Source organism: Giraffa tippelskirchi, chromosome 5, assembly GCF_054371585.1.
Source record: "Giraffa tippelskirchi isolate mGirTip1 chromosome 5, T2T-mGirTip1v1.2.pri, whole genome shotgun sequence".
In the NCBI taxonomy this organism is placed as follows: Eukaryota; Metazoa; Chordata; class Mammalia; order Artiodactyla; family Giraffidae; genus Giraffa; species Giraffa tippelskirchi.
Window position 1 is genome coordinate 181,517,023 of NC_137279.1, and position 25,647 is coordinate 181,542,669.

Consider the following 25,647-nt stretch of genomic DNA (forward strand, 5'->3'; position numbering starts at 1 on the left):
AAAGGGAACCTTCCCATACTGTTGTTGGGAATGTAAGTTGGTGCAGCCACTATGGGGAGCAGTATGGAGGTTCCTTAAAAAACTAAAAATAGAGCTGCTATATGGATCCAGCAATCCCACTCCTGGGCATAATCCAGACAAAATGGAGTTCGAATAGATATATACACCCCTATGTTCATAGCAACACTATTCACAATAGCCAAGATATGGAAATAATCTAAATGTCCATCGACAGATGAATAGGTAAAAAAAAAATATGTGTGTGTGTGGAATACTGCTCAGCCATAAAATGAAATAATGCCATTTGCAGCCACATGGATAGACCTAGAGAGTATCATAGGTGAAATAAGTCAGAAAGAGAAAGACAAATATATGATATTATTTATATGGGGAATCTAAAATATGATACAAAAAACTTATCTATGAAACAGATTCATAGACATAGAAAACAAACGTGGTTGCCAAGCAAGAGGGGTGTTCAGGGAGGGATGGATTGGAATTAATATATGAAAACTATTATGTATAGAATGGATACAAAACAAGGTCCTACTATACAGCACAAGAAACTATATTCAATATCCTGTGATAAAACATAATAGAAAAAAATATGAAAAAGTACGCATATGTATGTATAATGCAATCACTTTGCTGTATAGCAGAAATTAACACATTATAAATCAACTATACTTCAATAAAGTAAATTTTTTTTAAAGTATACAAGCCCTATAATATGCAATTCCCTCATAAGTATATGCCCTAGAGCAGAGGTCAGCAAACTTTTTCTGAAAAAGGCAAGATAGTAAATATTGTCAGTTTTGCAGGCCATGCAGTCTCTGTTGCAAGTATTCAATGCTGCATTCATAGCTAAAAGCAGCCACAGACTATATGTAAACAAATGGGCATGGCTATATTCCAATAAAACTTTACAAAAACAAGGGATGGATCAGATTTAGACCAACGGTTATAGTTGGTCAACTCCCACCATAAATACTCACACAGATATGTACCGAAATATGGATATAAGATTATTATATCATTTGCAATAGCTCTGAAATGGAAACAACTCAAACCCAAAGTCCATCAACAGGAAACTTAAGAAATAGTGGTATATGTATCAATAGAATATCAAACAGCAAATCCAATGACCTCTGTGTACATATAATGACATTTTTTAAGATTTATGAGTGAATCTTAAATGTTCAGCAAAAGTAGCCAGACACAAAGGAATATATGTTGTATTACCTATGATTTGTTGAAATTAAACTGTATTGTCTTGGAAGGCTTTCACATAAAGCAAACCAGCAACTACAGTGAAAGTCAGAAGACAAGAAGCAATGGTGACCAGAAACGAGTTTGTTGTGGAGCCTTGGGTGCTTTCACCATCCATTTTTTTACTTACCTGATGGTTACATAGTCACTATTCAATGTTTCATAAACATTGTGCATTTGGGCTTTTATGTATTGTTCTGCATGTGTGTAAATTTCATAAGAAAAATGAGTTTTTTACTATTTTCCATCTATAAAATGCTATAGACATGACAGGTGTTAAAATAATATGGTCTAGTCTCTCTTGATACCACTGATGATTTTCATTTTCTGGGTAAGAGCAGGTTCCTGTCTTAATCTGTGTGGTGGGAGCTGAGGTTGACCAGCAGTATGAACCAATCAGGAGCATATTAGCCAGGCGCTGTTATCATGTGCATGTCACATAATTTCTTAGTAGTTCATATGTCTTTTATTTTGTAATCCACAAAATACTAATGTTGCAAACTCTTGACAAAACGTCTGCATTGTTCCTGTAAGTGAAATCACACATTGACTACATTGTGTTCTGGAGTAGTTGGGGTCTGCAGTTGTCTTCCCTATTTCACTCTGAAAAATATTATGAAATTGAGAAGTGCTATCTTTGATAGTGTCTCCTGGGAGCAGAGCACGTGATGAACAGACTTCCACCGTGGAAGAGATGGGTGAGGAGGTTAAGTAAATTTTCTTTGTGTAGTTTCCATTAAACTTCAATCAGAGTTACAGAAAGAAATTTCCTCCAGGCGGCTGCGAATACAGGTATTGGTTTGACTTTAATAAAAGTCATAACTGATCTCTCTGAGGTCTCTCGTGGAATGAGCTCAGCAGAATTCAAGCAGGTCCTTCAGAGGGAAAACGCCCACTTAAACATCGCATTATCCTAATAATCCCATTCCAGAGCTGCTGTCCCATTATTTTAAAGGTCTTCATTTGCAAATTGTGGTATTTGAAAGTTTTCTTTTTACATTATTGCAGAAAGCGGGGATGGATCTTTCTGAGGGCCCCACACCTATGTACATACTCCCTCTGCTTCCAGACCTGCGTAAGACAGCACTGTGGATCATCCAAGCTGCCCAGAACCTTTGCATTGCTGCTTTGATTAAACCACCTGTTTAAAGACACCAACTTCAGAGGTAAGAATGATTTTTAATGAGATTTTCTAAGAAAGGAAAAAAAACTCTCATTGCTAAGAATAGTTCTGGTCATAATGGAGATCAGGAACAACACTGTCATAAGATATGAAATACTATCCATTCAGAAGTTATCCAACGAATATTTTCAGGGCACATACTAGGTACTAGAGTAAAGCAGGTATCAAGGTAGACAAGGTTTTTCACAATTAGTAAGGAAGATATGCAGGGGACACGTGAAGAGTTAGTAAGTTAATTTCAGATATAAGAAGATATACAGAAAATAAGATAGGATAACAGGCTAGTGGACTGGGACACAGTGGAGACAGGGTGGCCTCATTTATAGGGTAGCATGAGAGTTGACAACTAACTGATGAGAAAGAGCCATTCATACAAATATTTCTGGGAAAGGGATTTCCAAGGAGAGAGTGTAGCAAGTGTAGAACATTAAGGCAAAACAAGAAGAAATTTGGAGCTGCTAAAGTGTTCTGAATGCGGAAAGAGAGCTGAGATAGGTCTGAAAAAGTGGGCAGGGGCCCATCCTGCAGTCTTGTGGACTGTGATAAGGTGTTAGATTTTATGTACCTGCAAAATCTCTTTGCTCTTTGAATATGTAAATAAGTATTTCTTAGGATAAAGGCTGGCTTTCTTCTGGGATGCAGAGGAACTGGGTGGGTGTGAGGGAACATGCAAAGTGACTCTAAGCCCTGGCCTTGCCGCTGGACTTCTGCACAACCTTGAGTAACGGTGCAAGGCTTCTCCCAGCGCCATCCGTAAAATGGATAATCACCCTCACTTTAAGTCATCAGGAGTATTCTGTGTTTGTAAAAATACCCTCAACCCCCAGTGTCTGTACTCAGCAGGTACTAGATAATTTTCAGTAGGATCTTAATCTGAATAACCCTGGCACCTGCTGAGCCTCTGGGGAAACTTTCTTTTCAGTAAAAGCTCGTTGTTTAAAATGAGGTCAAGCCAGTGATAATGCCTCAAGAAAAAAATCTGAAGATATTAACTGATCATGGGAAGGCAGTCTTGATACTGTGGGCGAGGCACCAAGTTCTGGTCCTAGCTCCGCTGCTCACTAACCACATGGTCTTGGGAAATTGGGCCTTGGTTTCCAAATCTGGAAAATAGGGATGATCATCATCAAAATTCTGGCTCTAGCCATCTCACAGAGTTATAAGGGTTTCTGATGCGATAATTGATGTAAGCCATGAGGGCTTCACGTGGGTGACCTTAGCCTCCTGGTCACCTTTGCTAACACTTCTTTCTCCATCCTGGGAGATGCGGGGAGATCTCTGGGTAAGATCGAACCAGTGCGGGGAGTTGGAGGAGGAAGCAGGCCCTCCCCTTCAGGACGTCTCATAGTCTTATCCTCTACTGGAGTGAAAGTAATTTACATATGAATTTTCTTGGGACGTTCTGTCATTTATGCTATTTATCAGATTTAGAATGACTTTAATTCCCCAGTCAAAGATCCCCTGTCTTTGAAAGAGCCCTAACCCAGAAGCTTCCTGCCCACCTTCTCCTTTCTCCCCTCTCCTTCCCTCTCCTCTCTCCTTTTGCACCAATAGATGGACTTTCACTCTGGACCACCCAGGAGTATCACTAGGCGTACTTAACAAGCTGGGTCAGCACTGTTGACGAAGCAAGCCTGATGGTGTTGCAAGTAACCAGCCTCTCTGATTAGAAGGGTTCCCCTAGGTTCGGGACTCTAGCCTTGCTTCACTTCTGCCATTAGCCCTAAGCAAAGGACCACAGATAAGAAAGGTATGGCTGGGGCCTGGTGGGACGGGGGTGGGTTACAGGGAGTGGGCAAGGGCAGGCTCAGCCTCGGACAGAAGGAGTGAACAAGTGGTCCTGATGACAAAGCTGGAAACTGGAGAAAATCAGAGCAGTTCCAACTTGACATCAACGGACAAATGTGTTTCTGCACCTAAACTGAGGTGGGGACCCAAAAGGATAAACACAGTCATGTGCACTTGGGTACGAAGCAGAAGGAGAAAGGGAAAGAAAGTGAAGGTGATAGTCGCTCAGTCGTGTCAATTCCTGCAGCCCCACAGACTGTAGCCCGCCAGGCTCCTCTGTCTATGGGATTCTCCAGGTAAGAATACTGGAGTGGGCTGCCATTCCCTTCTCCAGAGGATCTTCCCAATCCAGGGGTCGAACCTGGTTCTCCCACATTGCAGGCAGATTCTATAGAAGGGATGTAAATATAGACTCAGCTGGGTTTGAGTTCCGTTTTGGTTATTTTCAACTCTTGCTGGTTGGGCAAGTTTGTTTCTAGTTCTAGAAATGAGGATGGGATGGTGGGGGAGAGGCAGGATTGTGGAGGGGGTCTGTCCTCCAGGGAAGCCTGACAACACACACCATTTTCATATTTGATAGATCAGTTCTGAGAAATAGGCTAGGACTGATCCCTTTTCCTATTTACAGGTGAGAAAACTGTGTCCAAAGGGATGAAGGACTTGTCCTATGGGGACAGCTTGTGAAAGGCAGGACTCTAGAAGAGCGAGCGTCCTAAGGAGAGAAAGGATGCTGACTGCTCATTAACTGGACCCTCAGCTCTCTCCTGCTTAAAGGAACAATTTGTACTGATTAGGAAAGGCATTTGTTCAAGTAGGCAAATCCTTTCTAAGAACTGGAATCCACTTCTGTGTCTAAAAGGCCTGGGCTCAGAGCTTCTAACTGATGATAATTACTGGTCAGTTACTCTTTTGTGAAGCCCTTGAGCCTGGCAGAGCACCTTGAGGGCGTGGTGCCTGCAGGCCCAACTCTGCCCTGCCTGGCTCCTCCAGGATCTCTCACTGGGAACCAGGAACCAAGCTGCTGGGCTCCAAGAGACACCAACAATAAGCCCCAGTCTGGTCCGCTGCCCATCTTTTTTGCCACATAAAACACAGGTGGGACATTTGGGACCTACTTAACTAAAAAATCACGTGCTGTTTTTCTGAAATTAAAATTAAATTAAAATTTAACTGGTCATCCTGTATTTTAATTTGCTGAATCTGGCAGCCCTACATGCCACAACCCTTTCCCATGAGCCCTGCTGCCTGGCACCTCCAAATTGTGAATGATCACTTGGGTAATAATATCTTTTCTCCCTTGGGACTCCCCCCCATGGTTTGGGCTCCCCAGAATCTGTGGGGGTCAGTGGGGTCCAGATACAGAATAATACCTAAATGCCAGGCTCCCTTGGATATTCCGCACACAGTAGTCCCCCCTTATCCATGGTTTCCCTTTCCATGGTTTCGGTTACCCATAGTCAACTGTAGTCTGAAAGTACTAAATAGAAAATTCCAGAAATAAACAGCTCATAAGATTTTTTTTTAATTGGAGGATAATCACTTTACAATGTTTGGGTGGTCTCAGCCTTACAACAACATGAATCAGCCATATATATATATATATCCCCTCCCTGTTGAGCCTCCCACTCACCTCCCATCCCACCCTTCTAGGTCATCACAGAGCACCAGCCTGGGCTCTCTGCATTATACCACAACTTCCCACAATCTATCTATTTCACACATCATAGTGTATGTGCAAAATTCAACTTTCTTAATTCATCCCACCTTCTCCTTTCCCCGCTGTGTCTATAAGTGTGTTCTCTACGTCTGCGTCTCCATTCCTTCCCTGCCAATAGGTTCATCAGTACTATTTTTCTAGATTCCATATACACATGTTAATATATGGTATTTGTTTTTCTCTTTCTGACTTACTTCACTCTGTGTAACAGGCTCTTAGTTTTAAATTGCACACTATTCCGAGTAAGGCATAATGAAATCTCTTACTGTCCCCTTCTGTCCAGTCTGGGATGTGAATCATCCCATTCTCCAGTGTTTCCCACCTGTTAGTCATTCAGATGGTTATTAGATGGCCTATCACAGTATCACAGTGCTTGTGTTCAAGTCACCCTTATTTTACTCAACAATGGCCCCAGAGCATAAGAGTAGTGATGCTGGTGATACAGAGATGCCAAAGAGAAGCTTCCTTTAAGTGAAAAGGTAGAAGTTTTTGACTTACTAAGAGAAGAAAAAAACTATATGCTGAGGTCACTAAACTACAGTAAGAACAAATCCACCCATGAGATTGTAATGAAAGCAAAAGAAATCCGTGCTAGTTTTATTGTTGCGCCTCAAACTGCAAAAGCTACAGCCACAGTACAAGATAGTGGTTAGATAAGATGGAAAAGGCATTAAACTGGTAAGATATCTTGAAAGAGATGTACAGTATATTGTTACAATTGCTCTGCTTTATTACTAGTTACTGTTGTTAATCTCTTACTATGCCTAATTTATAAGTTAAACTGTGTCATAGGTATGCCATGTACAGAAAAAATATAGTATATACAGAGTTTGGTACTAACAGCAGTTTCAGGCATCCACTGGGGGGTCTTGAAACATATCTGCCATCAGAAAGAGGGCACTACTGTATTCTAAGTCATTTTAATCCCCATTACAATGCTCCTGGGCTTCTCCGTTGGCTCAGGAGGTAAATAATCACCTGCAATGCAGGAGACACTGGTTCAGTTCCTGGGTTGGGAAGATCCCCTGGAGAAGGAAATGGCAACCCACTCCAGTATTCTTGCCTGAGAATCCCATGGACAGCGGAGCCTGGCAGGCTACAGTCCAGGAGGTCACAAAGAGTCAGACATAACTGAGTGACTGAGAATGTGCGCACAACCCTCCTAGGTATGTATTCTTAGCAAATTTCACAGTTGAAGAAGTTGGGCATCAAAGACTTTTCTTAACTTACTTCATTTGTAAGAGGTCAGCAAGATTTGAGTTATATCTATGGATTCCAGTGAGAGGGTGGGCAAAGCTGTGATGTTATCTAAGTCTCCATTTTCTCAGTACAATGGGAGATGGTTGTGATGATGCCTGCCTCACACGACGGATTAAATGAGATGCTGTAGTATTGACACCTGAGGACCTGCCATGTGGTTAAGGCTTGGTACTCAAGGATGAATTTGGGGCTCATTTCCAGTTTCTAGCTGGGTAGATGCCAGGCTATCTATTTCCCACTCAAAGCAGCATGGCCTACAAAATTCATTAAAGAGAAGCAGCAGCTTTAGGGCTGCAAGACCAGGAGAACTTATAGCTCTGTGTGAGAGGCAGGCCCGCGGGTTTGATCCATGGGTCAAGAAGATCTCCTGGAGAAGGAAATGGCAACCCATTCCAGTATTCTTGCCTGGGAAATTCCATGGAGAGAGGGCCTGGTGGGCTGCAGTCCATGGGGTCACAAGAGTCAGACATGACTTAGTGATTAAACCACCACCACCACCACCCAGCTCTGCAGAGCCCCAGATGCTTAATCTCTAAGCACCTGTTTGTAAAATGAGGGATAATGGTGCTCAAAGCCTCAGTGTGTGGGGTGATGAGTTAATGGTTCATAGGAGCCTCTGAAGTCTCAAAGCCACGGGCAGTCCAAGGCCATCAACACCTGGACATCTTCCAAGCTGTGCCCTGACTGCCAAAGGTGACCTCATCAGAGGTTCTGGGGAGTTAGACTTTATTCTTAGTGAGGGACAATGCCTACCTGGATGCAGTCCTGCCTCCACCTCTGCTGTGGTGTTGCAAGACTGAACTTCCTTTCGGAGCCTGCACGTGGCTCTTCCATGTAAGTCACGGCCTCTCTCCAGTGGATGGGTCAACTTCTAGGTCCCAACAGCCCTCATGAGCACATCAGCCTGGGTCATGATTATTGGAGTTTCAAGATAACACAGATGAGCCATCAGAAAGAGTGCCAGGAACCGGCATTCTCAAACGTCTTCTTCAGCCTTTGCTAGAAACCATGGTAGAAGTAGGCTTCCCTGGTAGCTCAGCTGGTAAAGAATCCACCTGCAGTGGAAGGAGCGGTTTGTGAAGAGGGTTGAAAAATACTGTACCTAAGACGCATGCCTCAGAGGGCTTCCAATTCTTATGGTTGCTATAGTAATCAGGCGTCTGGTTGCTGAAGATATGACAGGGGGCAAGAGAGGTAAGGCCAAGGGCCTCCCAGGTCTCACCCGAATGATTAGCAAGTGAGGCTAAAAATGGCATGGCACTAGGCATACAGGCAGGTGAGTAGATTGGTGCTTTCTTAGCACAAGTGTCCAGAGAAGGCCTAAGACCCGAGAAGCCCATAATCATGGTTGTCTCAGTCACTGTTGTATCTCTTGTACCTAGATCAGTGTCTTGTACATAGTAGGTTCTGAGTAGATATTTGAAGATGGATGGACAAGTGTCCCCCTCACTCACTGCTTTCTTGCTGCTCTGGCCTGCTGAAGCCTGCCCACGATTCCTCGTGCTGCTCTCTGTCTCACCTTGAGGTTCCTGCACAAGCTCTTCCTTCTGCTTGGGCATTTCTAGAAAGTTGTGGCCTAGCTCTGAAGTCAACCAGAGATAAGTGGTATACTTGAAGCTTTTGCTTTGTCTTCATTTGTTTCTAGCTAAATGGTCTCTTGGACCCCAAGCTGGCTCTTTTGCTGACCCGGCCTACTTATAGCTTATTCAGATCCTCTCAGAAGAAAAAGCCAGTAACCTTCAGGGACTCAACCCCTGTAGTAAGGAATTTGAGAAAGCATGGTTGTATAGGTTGTAGACTGTACAAGGGCACAAGTCACTGGGCTCAGTAGGGGCTGGAATCCAGCCTAAGCACTGCTTGATGAACTTTCCAAAGGGTACTCCCCCAGGCAGGGTTGCAGCCCCCTAAAAGGAAGCAGTTGCCTGCTTAGGAAGCAGCCCCAACTTCCAGGGCTGGCTGGATGGGAAGCAGCTGACATTCAAGTGAGAGGCCCAGAAGGCAGGTGAGGCAGCCTGAATCCTGATCCTGGGAACAATAGAAGCTGAGCAGGCCTAGCAGTGGGGAAACCAGCAAGAGGCCGATGCTAGGCAGCTAGGTGGGTGGTGGGAAAGCCCTTGACTCAGCCTCTCCGACTACATATCGTGAGTTCCAAGCAGGCCAGGGGTAAGGGTAGACGCAAACTGGCTCAGAATTAAAGCTTCAGACCCTTCTACAGAAAAGAACACACACAACCTAAACTGTGTACACACTCTATGGGGACCTACGCCACCCATCGAGTCTACCTCCTACCGGTGGCTATTAAGTCAAGTACCCTTGGTAATCCACGATGTTTCAAAGAGACCTATCAGCTCAGATGCCAAATCGAAGCAGCACGTCTAAACACTCCAAGGAAGCACCTGCTCCCGGCAGCTGCCTCCACAGCCATGGCAGCTGTCCTGGGGGGTTGGGGCTGCAGGGCAGGACAGAGGTTTCAGGAAAACATAAGGGAGGACGGCCCCACGGCGCTGGACCCCGGTTGACCCAAATGACCAGCAACCTCAGAAGAAAGTTTTTCTCCCCCTCCCTGCCTCCCAGCCCCAGAAACCCTGTTCTGTCCCTTTTCCTTCCAGAAGGAGCAGGCAGAACCCTGTGGCCTCCTCCTCCTCAGCTCAGACAGCCCCATCACCAAAGGGCCCAGACAATTAATTACCCACCATCATGGCGCCGTTTAGCCTTCAATTTTCCTGACGACCACAAGGATTAACTCAATCTGCAAGACTTCACTGGGCCATTTAAGGGAGCATCATAACTCTTTCTGTTCCCCAGAAATTGTAACCCGGACTCGGTTTTATAATGCTAATTGCCTTATCTTCATAAATTCTACAGTCTTACATAATTTACCCGCATTGTAGCAGGATTTCCCAAGAATAAAAAAGCAGGTGCCGTCAATGGTAATTTGAATAAGAAAAGACATGTTAAGTGGTTCTTCTCTCACTAGTAATAGAAATTAATTAGCTTTGAGCGGCTTTGGAGGTTTTTGCATTTTTTGCTGTAACCTGTTATGTTTTCTAATTGTATGGAAAGAAGGTTTGATTTGATCACATTATTTGGTGACGGAGAGGCCTCTGTTTGGAGTCAAAGGTACAGGAAGGGTGGCAGCCAGAAGTATGGGAAGCCTCCAGAGGCATGCAGAGAGTATGGGCTTTGCAGTCAGATAAACACGAGTTCTGAGCCAGGGTGAGCCACTTGCTGGCTCTGTGACCCTGGACAAATCACTTCCCGTATTTACACTTCAGCTTTCTCATCTGTAAGACAAGAGGTCACCAGCTCCAGCTGGAAAGGAAAGAGCATCGAGCAGCGTGGTTGGAGCATTAGCTTTCGTGCTGGACATACTCAGCTTTGAATCCTGGGTCCACAACTTACTCGTTCTGTGAGTTTTTCAGTTAGGGTGTCTTTAACTTCAAGAAACATCAAATGCTGTTTGAAACTGGCTTAAACAATACAAACATATATTTTGTTTGATGGACCAGTATCACCAATGATCCAGGTTTACTTTCTCTCTTCACTCTGTTTTGTCCTAATGCTGGTCCTCCCCTCCCCTGGCAAGGAATTTAAGTTCGCTGATTCTGTTCAGGGCTTCCCTAGTGACTCAGACAAAAAAGAATCCATCTGCAATGCAGGAGACTTAGGTTTGATCCCTGGGTTGGGAAGAGGCCCTGGAGAAGGGAATGGCAACCCACTCCAGTATTCTTGTCTGGAGAATCCCATGGACAGAGAAGCCTGGTGGGCTACAATCCATGAGTTCTCATCTAGCAGAAGAGAGAGTGAGCCTCTCTCCCTAACAAAGAATGCAAAATTTTCCCTTCAGTGTGACTCGGCTGGTTAGTTTACTGGTCCACCCCTGGAGCAATAATTGACTCCAGGAGAAGGCTACCCAGACTAATGAGGCTACTAGACTAATGAGGATCTATGTCTGTAGAGCTGGGATGGAGCCTGCTTCCCTTAAACCATGTGTCCACTCCCTGGTGTAGACACACTACACTGTAGTGGTTACTACAGTAACTGTGGCAAGTTACATATCCCTTTTAAGCTCAGTCTATTTGTCTATAAAGTGGGAACAATAAAATCACCACCTCCTAAGGTTATTATGAGGCTTTCGTAATACAGATCTATAAAGCATGGCAGCCCTCTCCCCAACATTCTAGTTTCTTCCTCCTGCTTTCTTTCCTCTTTCCAGGAAATCCTTTCCTTCAAAGAAATCCTCCAGGATGTTATTCAAAGCAACTCTCTGGGCTTTGGAAGAACTAAAAGCAAAAGAGGAGAGAGAGGAGAAATCATTCCTTGAATATATTCTCCAAAGTAGCCCCTTTTCAACCGTAAGAAAATTACAGATAAGAGAATGTGATGCCAAAGATAAAATTAAGGAAACATGACTATGATGAGAAGAAACACTACGAAAGCAGGACATGAGACACAGAGAGGATAGTCAAAGACGATCTCTTTTTTCAGACGCTTGTACCTATCAATACCATAAACTCCACCCCAGATCCCTCCCCTTCCCCACAGGAGGAATCCTGGCTTGAATCCTGGCTCCAAACCACAGCAAGTGAGGTGACAAGCAGGTTCCTTACCTGAGAAAGAGACTCGGGGTCTCTTACCCCATTGATCAGAGGCATAGCGTCTGGAACTGAAGGCAACTCTCCAATCAGCTGGTTGAAGTCCCTCTTGTAGAGCTTTTAAAAACCTGAAGTCCAATAATTATCAGATTGGATAATAATGCAAGATCAAACTATTTTCTGTCCACAAAAAAAAAAAATGCATTTAAATGTAAAGGCCCAGGGACTTCCCCCATGGTCTGGTGGCTAAGACTCTACATTCCCAATGCAGAAGGCCTATGTTCAATCCCTACTTAGGGAACTAGATCCCACAGGTTGTAACTAAGACCCAGTATCGCCAAATAAATAAATATTTTTTTGAAAATTAAAAAAATAATAATAATAAATGTAAAGATCCAGATAGGTTGAAAGGAAAAGGGTAAGGAAAGATAGACCAGGCTCTTTCTCATGCAAACACTGAGTACAAGAGAGCTGTTGTGATTATATTAATATTAGACAAATTAGACTTCAAGATAAGGAATACTATCAGAGATAAAGAGGGATATTTCATAATGATAAAAGGGTTAATTCATTAGAAAGACATGATTATTCTAAATATGTACGCATCTATTAATGGATCCTCAGAGTAAATGAAACAGGCCAGCATAGTTACTCTCTCAATAATTAATAGAGCAACTAGACCAAAAAATCTGCAAGGCTATAAAATATTTGAACAAGACTATCAACCAACTTTACATAATGCACACTTCTAGAACATTATTCCCAATACCTGTAGAATATACATTCTTTTCAAGTGCACATGGACTATTCTTCCAAATAAGCCATATGCTGCTGCTGCTGCTGCTAAGTTGCTTTAGTCATGTCCGACTCTGTGCAAACCCATAGTCGGCAGCCCACCAGGCTCCTCTGTCCCTGGGATTCTCCAGGCAAGAATTCTGGACTGTGTTGCCATTTCCTTCTCCAACGCATGCATGCTAAATCACTTCAGTTGTGTCCGACTCTGTGTGACCCTATGGACAGCAGCCCACCAGGCTCCTCTGTCCATGGGATTCTCTAGGCAAGAATACTGGAGTGGGTTGCCGTTTCCTTCTCCAAAATAAGCCATATACAAGACTATAAAATATGTTCCAGTAAATTACAAAAGATTGAAAATTTTCAAGGTGTGTTCTCTGACAACCATGGGCTTAAATGAAAAATCAATAACATTTTCAACCTAATACGTAGGGACAATGCATTTTTAAAGTGGTTAAAATGCCTAGTCTCATCAGAAGTAGCTGGTTTCCCTTTCATCCATCCCTGGCCAACCATCCCACAGAAGAACCTTTCCTAAGGCTGTTTTCATTTTATTTTCTTCTCTTTGTTCATTTCTGGATTGAATAGTTTCCACCTCCTCCTAGGTTTTACTCAAAATAACGTGGTGTGTTTCCTTTGGTTATTTTCTGTAGAATACTTGGCCCAGACTACAGAGATAAGCTGGAAGAAAAAATATCAGAAATAAAAGAGCTATCATCACAGATACTATAGATCAGTGGTCCTCAACATTTTTGGCACCAGGGACCTGTTTCGTGGGAGACAATTTTCCCACAGACTGGAGTGGAGGGTGGTTTCTGGATAATTCAAGATCATTACATTTATTGTGCACTTTAGTTCTATTATTATTACATCAGCTCGACCTCAGATCATCAGGTATTAGATCCTGGAGGTTGGTAACCCCTGCTAAAGCTAATAAAAAAAACTAAGCAATATTTTGCCAATAAATTTGGCAATTAGATAAAAGTGAATAAATTCTTTAAAAATACACACGCAAACACAACTTATCAAAATTGACACAAGAAGATATAGATGATTTGAATAGGTATTTGTTTATTAAATAATTTGAATTTATAATTTTAAAAACTTCCCATAAAAAAAACTCTAGCCCCAGATGATTTCACTGATGACTTCAATTAAACATTTAAGAAATAAGTGATATCAATCTTATAGAAATTCTTCAGAAAAATAAGGGATGAAAAAATTCTCATTTAAAAAGCCAGCATAATCTTGGTACCACAACTAGACAATGATATTATAAGAAAAAAAAAAGCCATAGAGCAACACTTTTTTCACGAACACGGGTATAAAATTCCTGAATAAAAAATTAATAAAGTAAATCTAGAAAAAGGAGGCTGTATGATAACTTAAGAATGCAAGGCTAATTTAACATTTGAAAATCAATATAATTCACTACATTACAAAAATAAAAGGATAAACATAATCAATAGTTGCAGAAAAATCACTAGATAAATTAAGCACCAATTCAACTCACAAAAAACGCCCTCATGGAAAAAAACATGACAAAAATCAGCTTCAATCCCCAACTTCACCATACACAAAAATTAACTAGAAGGGATGTGTGTATGGATGCATGCTCAGTCGCATCCAACTCTTTGCGACCCCATGGACTGTAGCCTGCCAGGCTTATCTGCCCATGGTATTTTCCAGGCAAGAATATTGGAGTGGGTTGCCATTTCCTATTTCAGGGGATGTTCCTGACCTAGGGATTGAAACTGAGTCCCTTGTGTCTCCTGCATTGGCAGGCAAATTCTTTACCAATGAGCCATCTAGGAAGCCCAGAATGGATAACAGACCTAAATGTAATCGCTAAAACACTACAGTACCTAGAAGACAGTCTTTGTCACGTATAGCATAAAAAAAAAATACTAACCATAAAATATTGATAAATGAGACTTCATCAAAATTTCAAAAATGTTCTGCCATTACTAAAATAAAAAATAAGACACAGACTAGGAGAAAATATTCTCAATATATGTCTCTAGTATGTAAAGAAGTCCTAGAAATCATAATTAAAAGACAAGTCATCTACTAAAAATGAACAAAATATTTGAACATAGCTCACAAAACGATATTTATGAATGAGTATAAGCACATGAAAATTTGCTCCATATCTTAGTCACTAGGAAAATGTTCTAAAATTGCAATGTGATGCCATTTTATACACATTAAATGGCTAGAATTAAAAAGATAGAAAATATTAACTGTTGACAAGGTATGGATAGACTGGACTTACTACTCAGAGTATGAAATGGAGAACTGTTTGGTAGGAGTTAAATGTACACTTAGCATATGATCCAGATATTACACTCATAGGTAATTACCCTAAAGAAATGAAGACATATATCTTCTAAAAGACCCGTAGGTGAATATCCTTTGCAGCATTAGAGACAATAGCCCCCAAACTAGAAACAGTGCAGATATCCATTAACAAGTAAATTGATCAATTATGGTATATTCACACAGTTTAATACTACCCAGAATAAGCAAGATTGAACTACTGATACATATCATAGCATGGATGAATCTCAAAAGTACATTGAGCAAAAGAATCTTGATATAAAATTAATCTTTGAAAATAGAAATCAGAACAGTAGTCACCTATGGTGGAGAGAGATTGACCAAATGGAGAAAATATGGGAACTTTTTGGTAATGGGTATGTCCTATATCTTGATTGCAGGGGTGGTTATATGGTTATATATATTTGTCAAAACTCATCAAATTATACATTTAGAATCTCTGCAGTTCACTGCAGATAAATTTGAGCTTAAAGAAAAAAAAAAAGATCTGTTATGGAGACTGGGTTTTAGGAAGTGTAGAGTGAACTCTGGGGAAACAGTCAGGAGGCTATTCTATAAACCAGGTGGGAGATGGTGGCACCTGGAATAAGCAGTGGCAGAGGAGTTGAGGAAAAGTGAGCGATGTTATGAGATATTGAGGAGGTAATGTAGATGGGCCTTGGTGATGAGAAGAAGAAGGGATGTCTTGGATTACTCTTGGAATTTTGGCTTCATGCACTGAAATTAAGAACCCAAAGGAGTTCCCGGTTTGTAAGAGGAGATCATGATGCACAAGTCAGCTTTCCAGGATGAAGTTCTAACCATATCCCTTCCCTGCTCACTCTCATTTGCAGGCTGCTTCTGCTTACAAAATATACTCCAAGCTCTCACAGACTTAGAGAACGAACTTATGGTTGTTGGGGGGAAGGGATAGTCAGGGTGTTTGGGATGGACATGTTCAGTTCAGTTCAGTTCAGTCACTCAGTTGTGTCCGATTCTTTGTGACCCCATGAATTGCAGCACGCCAGGCCTCCCTGTCCATCGCCAACTCCCGGAGTCTACCCAAACCCATGTCCATCGAGTCAGTGATGCCATCCAACCATCTCATCCTCTGTTGTCCCCTTCTCCTCCTGCCCCCAATCCTACCCAGCATTAGGGTCTTTTCCAATGAGTCAACTCTTCGCATGAGGTGGCCAAAGTATTGGAGCTTCAGCTTCAACATCAGTCCTTCCAATGAGTACCCAGGATTGATCTCCTTTAGGATGGACTGGTTTGATCTTCTTGCAGTCCAAGGGACTCTCAAGAGTCTTCTCCAACACCACAGTTCAAAAGCATCATTTCTTCGGTGCTCAGCTTTATTTGTGGTCCAACTCTCACATTCATACATGACTACTGGAAAAACCATAGCTTTGACTAGACAGACCTTGGTCAGCAAAGTAATGTCTCTGTTTTTTAATATGCTGTTTAGGTTGGTCACAGCTTTTCTTCCAAGGAGCAAGTGTCTTTTAATTTCAAGACTGCAGTCACCATCTGCAATGATTTTGGAGATCAAGAAAATAAAGTCTGCCACTCTTTCTATTGTTTCCCCATCTATTTGCTATGAAGTGATGGGACCAGATGCCCTAATCTTCATTTTTTTGAATGCTGAGTTTTAGGCCAGCTTTTTTAGTCTCCTCTTTCACCTTCATCAAGAGGCTCTTTAGTTCCTCTTCACTTTCTTCTGTAAGGAAGGTGTCATCTTCATATCAAAGATTATTGATATTTCTTCCGACAGTCTTGATTCCATCTTGTGCTTCATTCATCCTGGCATTTTGTATGAGGTACTCTGGATATCAGTTAAATAAGCAGGGTGACTATATACAGTCTTGATGTACTATTTTCCCAGTTTTGAACCAGTCCATTGTTCCATGTCTGGTTCTGTCACTTCTTGACCTGCATGGATACATGTTTAGGTATGGCTGAGTTCCCTTGCTGTCCACCTGAAACTGTCACATTATTAATCTGCTATTGTTGTTATTCAGTGGTGAAGTCATGTCTGACTCTTTGTGACCCCATGGACTGCAGCAAGCCAGGCTTCCCTGTCTTTCACTATCTCCTGGAGTTTGCTCAAACTCATGTCCATTGAGTTGATGATGCCATCCAACCATCTCATCCTCTGTCGTCCCCTTCTCCTCCTGCCCTCAATCTTTCCCAGCTCTCCCTCAATACAAAATAAAAAGTTAAACAAAAAACAGTCCAAATCTCTTAGACACATGAAGCCCCATGATCTGGACGCTGTGACTTCTCCATCCTCAGGTTCCCTAACTCTCCTTCCCTCCCTCCCTTCAATCCTGTGCTGCATTCATTTCTGGGGATGTTGTGTCCTTTCATGCCCTTACACATTTACTTTGGTTGAACTTTCTGCTTGGAAAATTCCTCAACTTGAGTGATGTATCAGTCCTTTCTTTTCAAATCCCAGATTCTTCAGTGCTTGCCTCTGGTGCAGGAATCATTTGCTCTAATTTTTTGCTTTGCACATCTGTCTTTCTCAGTAGATTGTGAACACCTTGAGGGTAAGGCTATTTCTCATTTAACTCTGGTACTTCCTATGCCTAGTGTCAATAATACTGAAAGGATGAGTAGATGGAAAAGGGTCGAGATGTCTATTGTTATACTTACCTTTCATTCTGTAAGATCTTGTTAAGGTCCAAGTAAGTTCTCTGCAAAATAGGAGGAAAAACTAAATCCTTTAGGTGGTGACAGATGATCTGGTAAGTGGCATTTAAACCAAAAGACTATGGAAGTGATTTCACTGCAGCCATTCTCTGAGGCTCTGCAAAATAAAAAGAATTATACCTTTTCCCAAGAAAGCAAGTCTACCATGGCATGTGTCAGGTAAGGAAGGGCACCCCAAAATATAGAATCTGTTTATAGAAATATTATTAATAAGGCAATATTGAAACCAAGTTCGTGAGTCAGCTTTGTTAGAGTTTTGGACACCAGGGAAATGTCAGCTAGAATATTTTCTTTCTTAAAGATCTTTAAGAGCAGAAGAAATGTGACATTACTGGATGTTCTATTTTCTGTCTCCAAATCTCAGAGTACCTTCCTCTGTATCTTCCCTGCTTCTCCCTTGGTTCCAGCTCTTACTATCTCTTGCCTGAACTACTGCAACAGCCTTTCAGGTCTCCTTGCTTCCTAGGCTCCAGTGTCTCTAACCCATCCTAGGTTCTGGCCACCGAAGTCATCTTTTTCTAATGCAGATCTGACTGTATCACCCTCTCTTAAAACTTCACCTGTATCCTATAGGAGAAAATCCAACCTTCTCAACATGATCCAAAAGATCCTTCATGTCAATGGCCTTGTCTGCTTTTCACAGTTAATTTTCTGCATTGTTATTGGTGGTCACTGTTTCTGATGGAAGATGTCCTGTATGAACAAAAAGATTGAAAACTATCCTAACCACCCTGCTTTTCCTGCCATTTTTTTGACATGTTGCATTCAATTATATTGGTCACTAACAAATTATCACAAAGTTAGCAGCTTAAAATAACCTACACTTATTATCTAACAGTTTCTATGGGTCCATGTATGGTTTGGCCAGGTTCCCTGCTTCAGAATATGACCAGGTTGCAACCAAGGTGTGGCTGGGCTGCGTTCTCATCTTGAACTTTGACTTGGGAAGGGTCCACTCTGAGGCTCACTAAGATTGCTGGCAGACTTCAGTTCCTTAAAGCTGAAGGACTATAGCCCTCAGCTTCAACAAGCCTCCTGAGCTTTTTTTTTTTTTTTTACCACATGGCAGTTCATAATATGGATACTTGCTTCTTCAAAGCCAGCAGGAGAGAAAGAGCAAGACAGCTAGCCAGATGGAGTCTTGTAAATGTAATGTAATCATAAGGGTGGCGTCACACTTGAGTTACCCCAAGCTGGTTCCAGACCCACCTCTGCATGATGTAAACTGGACAGACAGTCTCTGAGAAGACAGATGGAAAAGCTTCTGTCTGCCTCTGTCACTTAACCTGTTTGACTTTTGAAGCAATATTGGTCCTCTCCCAGCATCGATTGCCTCATTGGTAAAATGTGGAAAAAAAGAAAAAAGATGCAACCCACTCTCTAGAGTGTTTGTGAAGATTAGAAAAGTTCAGACATGTAAATTGCTTACGGGGTGCCTGACACACAGGAGGCTCTCAGTAGGAGTTTTGTCCTATTGAAGATGAGTCCTGGGTTCAGCTGCTCTGAGGCATGTCCTAGTGCATACATGATGCCGTGGGAGCTTGGATGGGGAATACTGTCTCTGGGTAGGGACACTGCTTCCTCTCTATCCTTGTGTGGCTTACAGAAATGACTTTTTTTGGACAGGGTCCCCCACCCGTAATGCCTCTCCATCCAGGCCTGCCCCTCCTGCTCCCCAGAAGCAGTCAGTGCTGCGGACAGGAGCCAGGTTCTCAGGAGACCAGGGCGGCTGCCCCTCAGGGGAAGAGCCAGCAGCCAGAGCAGCCCCAAGACAAGTACAGTGCCTGCCACGGCTCTCAAAGCCCAGTTCCCTGGGGGCGAGGGGGGGGCACCAGCCACCTTTTCTGGGGCTGCCTCCGAGTACTTTGAATTTCATTAGGGCAATTATTTCAAATGGAATTAAAAGGGTTTAAAATTAGACCCTAAACTCTTAACAATTAGTGACGCAGCGACCTGCCATCCACAGAGCCACAATAGACCTGTGTCAATTGGTACACGAGCACAATGCCAGTCTCCAGATTTGCATGCACTATTACAATAAACGGCTTTTAATAAAATGAATATTCTTAATTACAGCTGCATTAATAAGCTGCAAATTAGTCATCATTAAAGGCCCCACGGTCCCTCTCCACCTCTCTGAGAGTCACTTGTGGGCTTCACCAGCTCAAATGCTTCTGCAAACTCTCCAGTTTTCCTGTGGCCTTTTAGGAGGAACCCCTAAAACAAAAACAAAAACAAAAACAAAAAACCCAGATTGGCCTCAGGACAGAGGTTTGAACGCTGAGTCGGGTCTCTGGGATCCTTCTTGCTGCTTGGCTCAAGGCTTCCAGTGTTACATAGGCCTGGGAAGTACTATGTCAGCTTAGGATTCTCAAACACTTTGACCGCATCATTTATTCACTGTATTATCCATTCATTTATTTGCCATGTTAGGGATACTCACTGAGAAGGTTTCCTGTATCTGCTTGAATCTCCCCAGGAGCTGGGGGAAGCCCTGCTAAAAGGGAGCTGAGACCTGCCTGAGCTTCATTTCTGGGGCACTGGGTTCTACCCACCCACATGCCTGAGTAAGTTCTCTTTTTGTCTGTGTGCAAGTCTCTAGGGGAGCTTGGTCAAGTCACATGCCCTCCTGGACTTCTCTTCCCCCAACTACATGGTGAAGGCATTGGTCTAGGCCAAGAGTCGGCACATTTTTTTTCTGTAAAGGACCAGATAGTAAGTTTTTAGGCTTTGTGGACCATGTAGTCTTTGTCATAAACTGAGAAACACACGGCATGGCTCATAGTTTCATTGAGTTAGACAAGGCTGTGGTCCATGTGATCAGTATGGTTAGTTTTCTGTGACTGTGATTTTCAGTCTGTCTGCCTTCTGATGGAGAAGGGTAAGAGGCTTATGGAAGCTTCCTGATGGGAGATACTGACTGAGGGGAAAACTAGGTTTTGTTATGATGGGTGGGGCCATGCTCAGTAAATCTTTAATCCAATTTTCTGTTGATGGGCAGGGCTGTGTTCCCTCCCTGTTGTTTGACCTGAGGCCAAACTATGGTGGAGGTAATGAAGATAATGGCAACCTCCTTCAAAGGTCCCATGCACGCACTGCCACACTCAGTGCCCCATAGCCTGCGTCAGGCCACTGCCAACCCATGCCTTCGCCGGAGATTCCTGGACACTCATGGGCAAGTCTGGGTCAGTCTCTTCCAGGGTCACTGCTCCTTTCTCCTGGGTCCTGGTACACACAAGATTTTGTTTGTGCCCTCCAAGAGTCTGTTTCCCCAGTCCTGTGTAAGTTCTGGAGGCTCTATGATGGGGTTAATGGTGACCTCCTCCATGAGGGCTTATGCCATACCCAGGTCTGCTGCACCCAGGGCCCCTGCCCCTGCAGCAGGCCACTGCTGACCTATACCTCCACAGGAGACACTCAAACACTCAAAGGCAGGTCTGGCTCAGTCTCTGTGAGGTCTCCTGGTGCACACAAGATTTTGTTTGAGCCCTCCAAGCATCTCTGTCATCTTTAGTCACCCTGCTTATTTAACGTATATGCAGAGCACCTCATGCAAAATGCCAGGCTGGGTGAAGCACAGACTGGAATCAAGATTGCCAGGAGAAATATCAACAACTTCAGATATGCAGATGACACCACCCTTATGGCAGAGAGCAAAGAAGAACTAAAGAGCCTCTTGATGAAAGTAAAAGAGGAGAGTTAAAAAGTTGGCTTAAAACTCAACATTCAGAAAACTAAGATCATGGCATCTGGTCCTATCACTTTATGGCAAACAGACGGGGAAACAATGGAAACAGTGACAGACCTTATTTTCTTGGGCTCCCATATCACTGCAGATGGTGACTGCAGCCATAAAATAAAAAGAAGCTTGTTCCTTGGAAGAAAAGCTATGACCAACCTAGACAGCATATTAAAAAGCAGAGACATTACTTTGCCAACAAAGGTCCATCTAGTCAACGCTATGGCTTTCCCAGTAGTCACGTATGGATATGAGAGTTGGACTATAAAGAAAGCTGAACACCAAAGAACTGATGCTTTTGAACTGTGGTGTTGGAGAAGATTCCTGAGAGTCCCTTGGACTGCAAGGAGATCAAACCAGTCCATCCTAAAGGAAATCAGTCCTGAATATTCATTGGAAGGACTGATATTGAAGCTGAAACTCCAATACTTTGGCTATGATGCGAAGAACTGACTCATTGGAAAAGACCCTGATGTTGGGACAGATTGAAGGCAGGAGGAGAAGGGGACAACAGAGCATGAGATGGTTGGATGGCATCACCGACTCAATGGGCATGAGTTTGAGTAAACTCTGGGAGTTTGTGATGGACAGGGAGGCCTAGCATGCTGCAGTCCATGGGGTCACAAAGAGTCGAACATGACTGAGCAACTGAACTGAACTGAACCAGATGTGCGCTAAATGCCATCAGAGATATCCTTATAAGAGAAAGGAAGAGGAAGAAGAGAAGAAGGCAATGTGAAGATGGAGGCAGAGATTGGAGCGATGCAATCACAGCACAAGGATTGCCAGCAACCACCAGAAGCCAAAAGAAGCAAAGCACAGACTCTCCTCTAGAACCTCCAGAGAAAGTACAGCCCTGCCAACACCTTGATTTCAGTCCAGGGAAACTGATTTCAGACTTCTGGCATCCAGAGTTGTGAGAGAATAAATTTTGTTCTTAACCAAGTTGAAGTCATTTGTTATAGCAGCCATCCTTTCTTCTGTAGGAAGTACTGGCATTCTTCATGTCTCTGTAGCTACATTTTGGCTAAAAGAAGAAATAATAGTCATGGTGATCCTTTCCACAGATTCTGCCCTTTTACCAAGTACACCCTGTGGTTCCTGTTGATAAAACATTTCTATATACATACAGTAGCCTTATGAGGAAGATGTTAGAGTCTATTCCATACTGGATGAACTAGACTCAGAAATGAGAAGGGCTTTGCCCAATGTTACTCTATCAGTAGGTATCCGAGCCAGAACTTGAATCCAGATGGTATGATTTCAAGTCTTTACTGTAGTCCAAGCTGAGGGCTGGGCTAAACACACCAGCTGCAGGGAAACAAGCAGAACGGGAGGATTGGAACCAGATTGTAGTTTTGGAAGTAGTCCCTTGGGAATGGAATGATATTGAGTATGTCCCTAGGCCATGCCTGACTCAAATTCAGGCTCTGATGAGGATTTATTGTGTATTCAGGGTCCAAGTAGCTGGCAGACCCCATCTGAGGGCAGCTCCTGGCTAGGAATCAGCACATCTGCTGGGGAGTTGGGGGTGGGGGGAGAGTTGGACCCACCCAGGAGTTGGGACTTTTGTGTGCCCTGAAGACAACTCATTGATGTAGGTCTTTTCAAGCCCATTGTGAAAGTCCCAAGCAGCACTGTGGTGACTGCCAGAGAGGGATGCTCTGCAGCCAGCTACTCCAGCATTCTTTCCACCACAGCACAGCTGAAGAAACCAGACCACAGATGTACTGATGCCCTTGGATGTGCTAGTGTGAGGCAGAGCAAACCTACCCAGAAATCTATCTTGCTAAAAGGCAACGTCCTGTAAGGAAGGCTAGTTATCTACTTTGCAAAAAGAATCACGACTGCTATAGCAGGAGACGTCATCAGTCTCGACCTTTATTTATTGCAAAACCCAAATGAGTACTTTAATTCAGCATTCTCAGAAGACCACATTATTGACTGAATGATGGAACAACCCACACTAGGAAAGGATAATGTATACAATTTATTATACATTTAATTCAAGTACATTTATTTCCAACAATCATGAATGATACATAGTCTGGCATTCTAAAGTGGGAGGATTTATACTACCTGACTTCAAGGCTTATTACAAAGCTATAGTAATCAGTACAATGTGTTATCTGCATAAAGATAAACAGATAAGTCAGTGGAACAGAATAGAATCAAGAAACAGATCAGTTGATTTTTGACCAAAATGTCAAGATGATTTAATAGGGAAATATGTAGTTTTTCAACAAATGGTGATGAAACAGCTAGGTATCTTTATGTGAAAAACAACAACAACAAACTTTGACCCCTACCTCACACCATACAAAAAATTAACTTGAATGGATCATAAACATAAAACTACGTTTAGGCCTATGATCACAACAAATACCAGAACATAAAAAGTACCTCGTCCCTTGCTTTATATATAGTATTAATTAGGGCTCTCCAGAGAAACAGAACCAATATGATATATATTAAAATATGTAAGAGGAGACTTATTATAGGAATTGACTCACACATTTACAAAGGCTAAGAAGTCCTACAGTCTGCCATCTGCAAGCCAGACAATCAGGGAAGCCAGTTACTATAATTCAGTTCAAATCCAAAGGCCTGAACACCAGGAAGCTGCTGGTATTAAGTCCCACAGTCGAAAGGCCCAAGAATCAAGAGCTCCAATGTCTGAGGGCAGGAGAAGATGGAGTTTCAACTCAGAAAGAGAAAGAATTCACCCTTCTTTCACCTTTTTATTCCATTTGCTTCCCCCAATGGATTGAATGATAGTCACCCACTTTAATAAGAGTAGATCTCTTTACTCAATCTACTAAGATGCAAATCTCTTCCAGAAACATCCTCACAGACACACCCAGAAATAATGTTTACCAGTTATCTGGGCATCCCTTAAGCCAGTCAATTTAACAAATAAAATTAACCACTATATACATATAATATTTTTAAATGTAAAAATTAAACATTTTGCAAAAGAAGATACACATATGGCCAATAACACATTAAAAAGATGATCAATTATTAATCACCAAAGAAATGCAAATTAAAGTCTCAATGAAGTACTCCTTCAGACTCACTACAACAGCTAAAACTAAAAGAACAGCAATACCAAGTGTTAGTGATTATATAGGACAACTAGAACCCTCATATATTTCTGATGGAGGGTGAAAAATTATAGAACGCCTTTAGAAAACAGTGTGCAGTTTCTTATAAATTTAAGTACACACTTTATGACACAACAATACCTACCCAAGATAAATGGATGGTCACACAAAGATTTGTACACAAATACACCAGCCTAAAACTGGAAACAGTCCAAACGTCCATCAATAGGTAAATGAATAAACTGTGGCACATTTGTACAATGGAATACTATTCAGCAATAAGAAAGATAACAACTACTAATACATCCTACAACATGGGTGAATCAGATGCCAGAGAAAACATATGGTGTGAATCCTTTTACATGATGTTCTAGAACAGACAAAATTAATCTACTGTGATGGAGAGCATGTCACCAGTTGCCTGGGGAGAGAAATTTTGGAGGATTGACAAGGGCACTTTGGGGAGAGGTAGAAATATTCTATATATTGATCCATGTGGTGTCTATACAAGTGCATTCATTTGTCAAAACTCAAGTGGGTTTATTTACTGTGTGTAATTAATTTTCTCAATAAAGTTTATTTAAATATGTATATGTGTGTGTGTGTGTGTGTGTGCTGTGTGGGTTGGAATAATTAATTTTCATATTCTCCTCACAAAAGAGACTGGTGAAAACTCACACTTAGATTTAGACATAAAGACGAATTCAGCCCAGATTTTTTTTCTTGTTCACATACAAGGATCATCTAATACAGATTCTCCCAGTCCCCATCTCCCGCTGGCTTGCACTGGCACCCCGTTGTCTTGTATGAGGGCCTTTATCTAATTCTGAAAACTCCCAGCAGAGGCTGGAATAGCTATTGGGTTTGATAGAGGGAGATTCACTTTTTGTTCTGCATATAGAAAGAACTGAGAAGGAGATACTGGAATCAGACAGACGGAGTTTTGCTAAGGTTGACAAAAGTTTAGATTAGTAGTCCCCTGAGGCTCCTAATATTTCTGCCTCCATCCGGTCATTAGGCAGTCTCTGCCTTTTCCACAAGTGCAGACCTGCCCCTAAAGTTAACCTCATGGAGGAAGCAAGAATCCCAGGTACTGAGCAGAGCTGCTCCATAAAACAGGGGATCTGGCAGGGGCTGAGCTGTACTCAGTCTTCAACAGAAAG

General features: G+C 42.4%; 1 long non-coding RNA gene across 1 annotated transcript in view; it reads right to left on the bottom strand.

Moving 5' to 3' along the window:
- Positions 1–15,095: 15,095 nt before the first annotated feature.
- LOC145504572 (uncharacterized) overlaps positions 15,096–25,647 on the bottom strand; it is a 71,104-nt gene continuing 60,552 nt past the window's right edge. Inside the window, exons 7-8 of the long non-coding RNA XR_014052309.1 lie at positions 18,199–18,331; positions 15,096–17,735 (exon numbers count right to left, since the gene is read on the bottom strand). This is a non-coding gene — a long non-coding RNA (uncharacterized LOC145504572). The remainder of the gene's footprint in view (positions 17,736–18,198; positions 18,332–25,647) is intronic.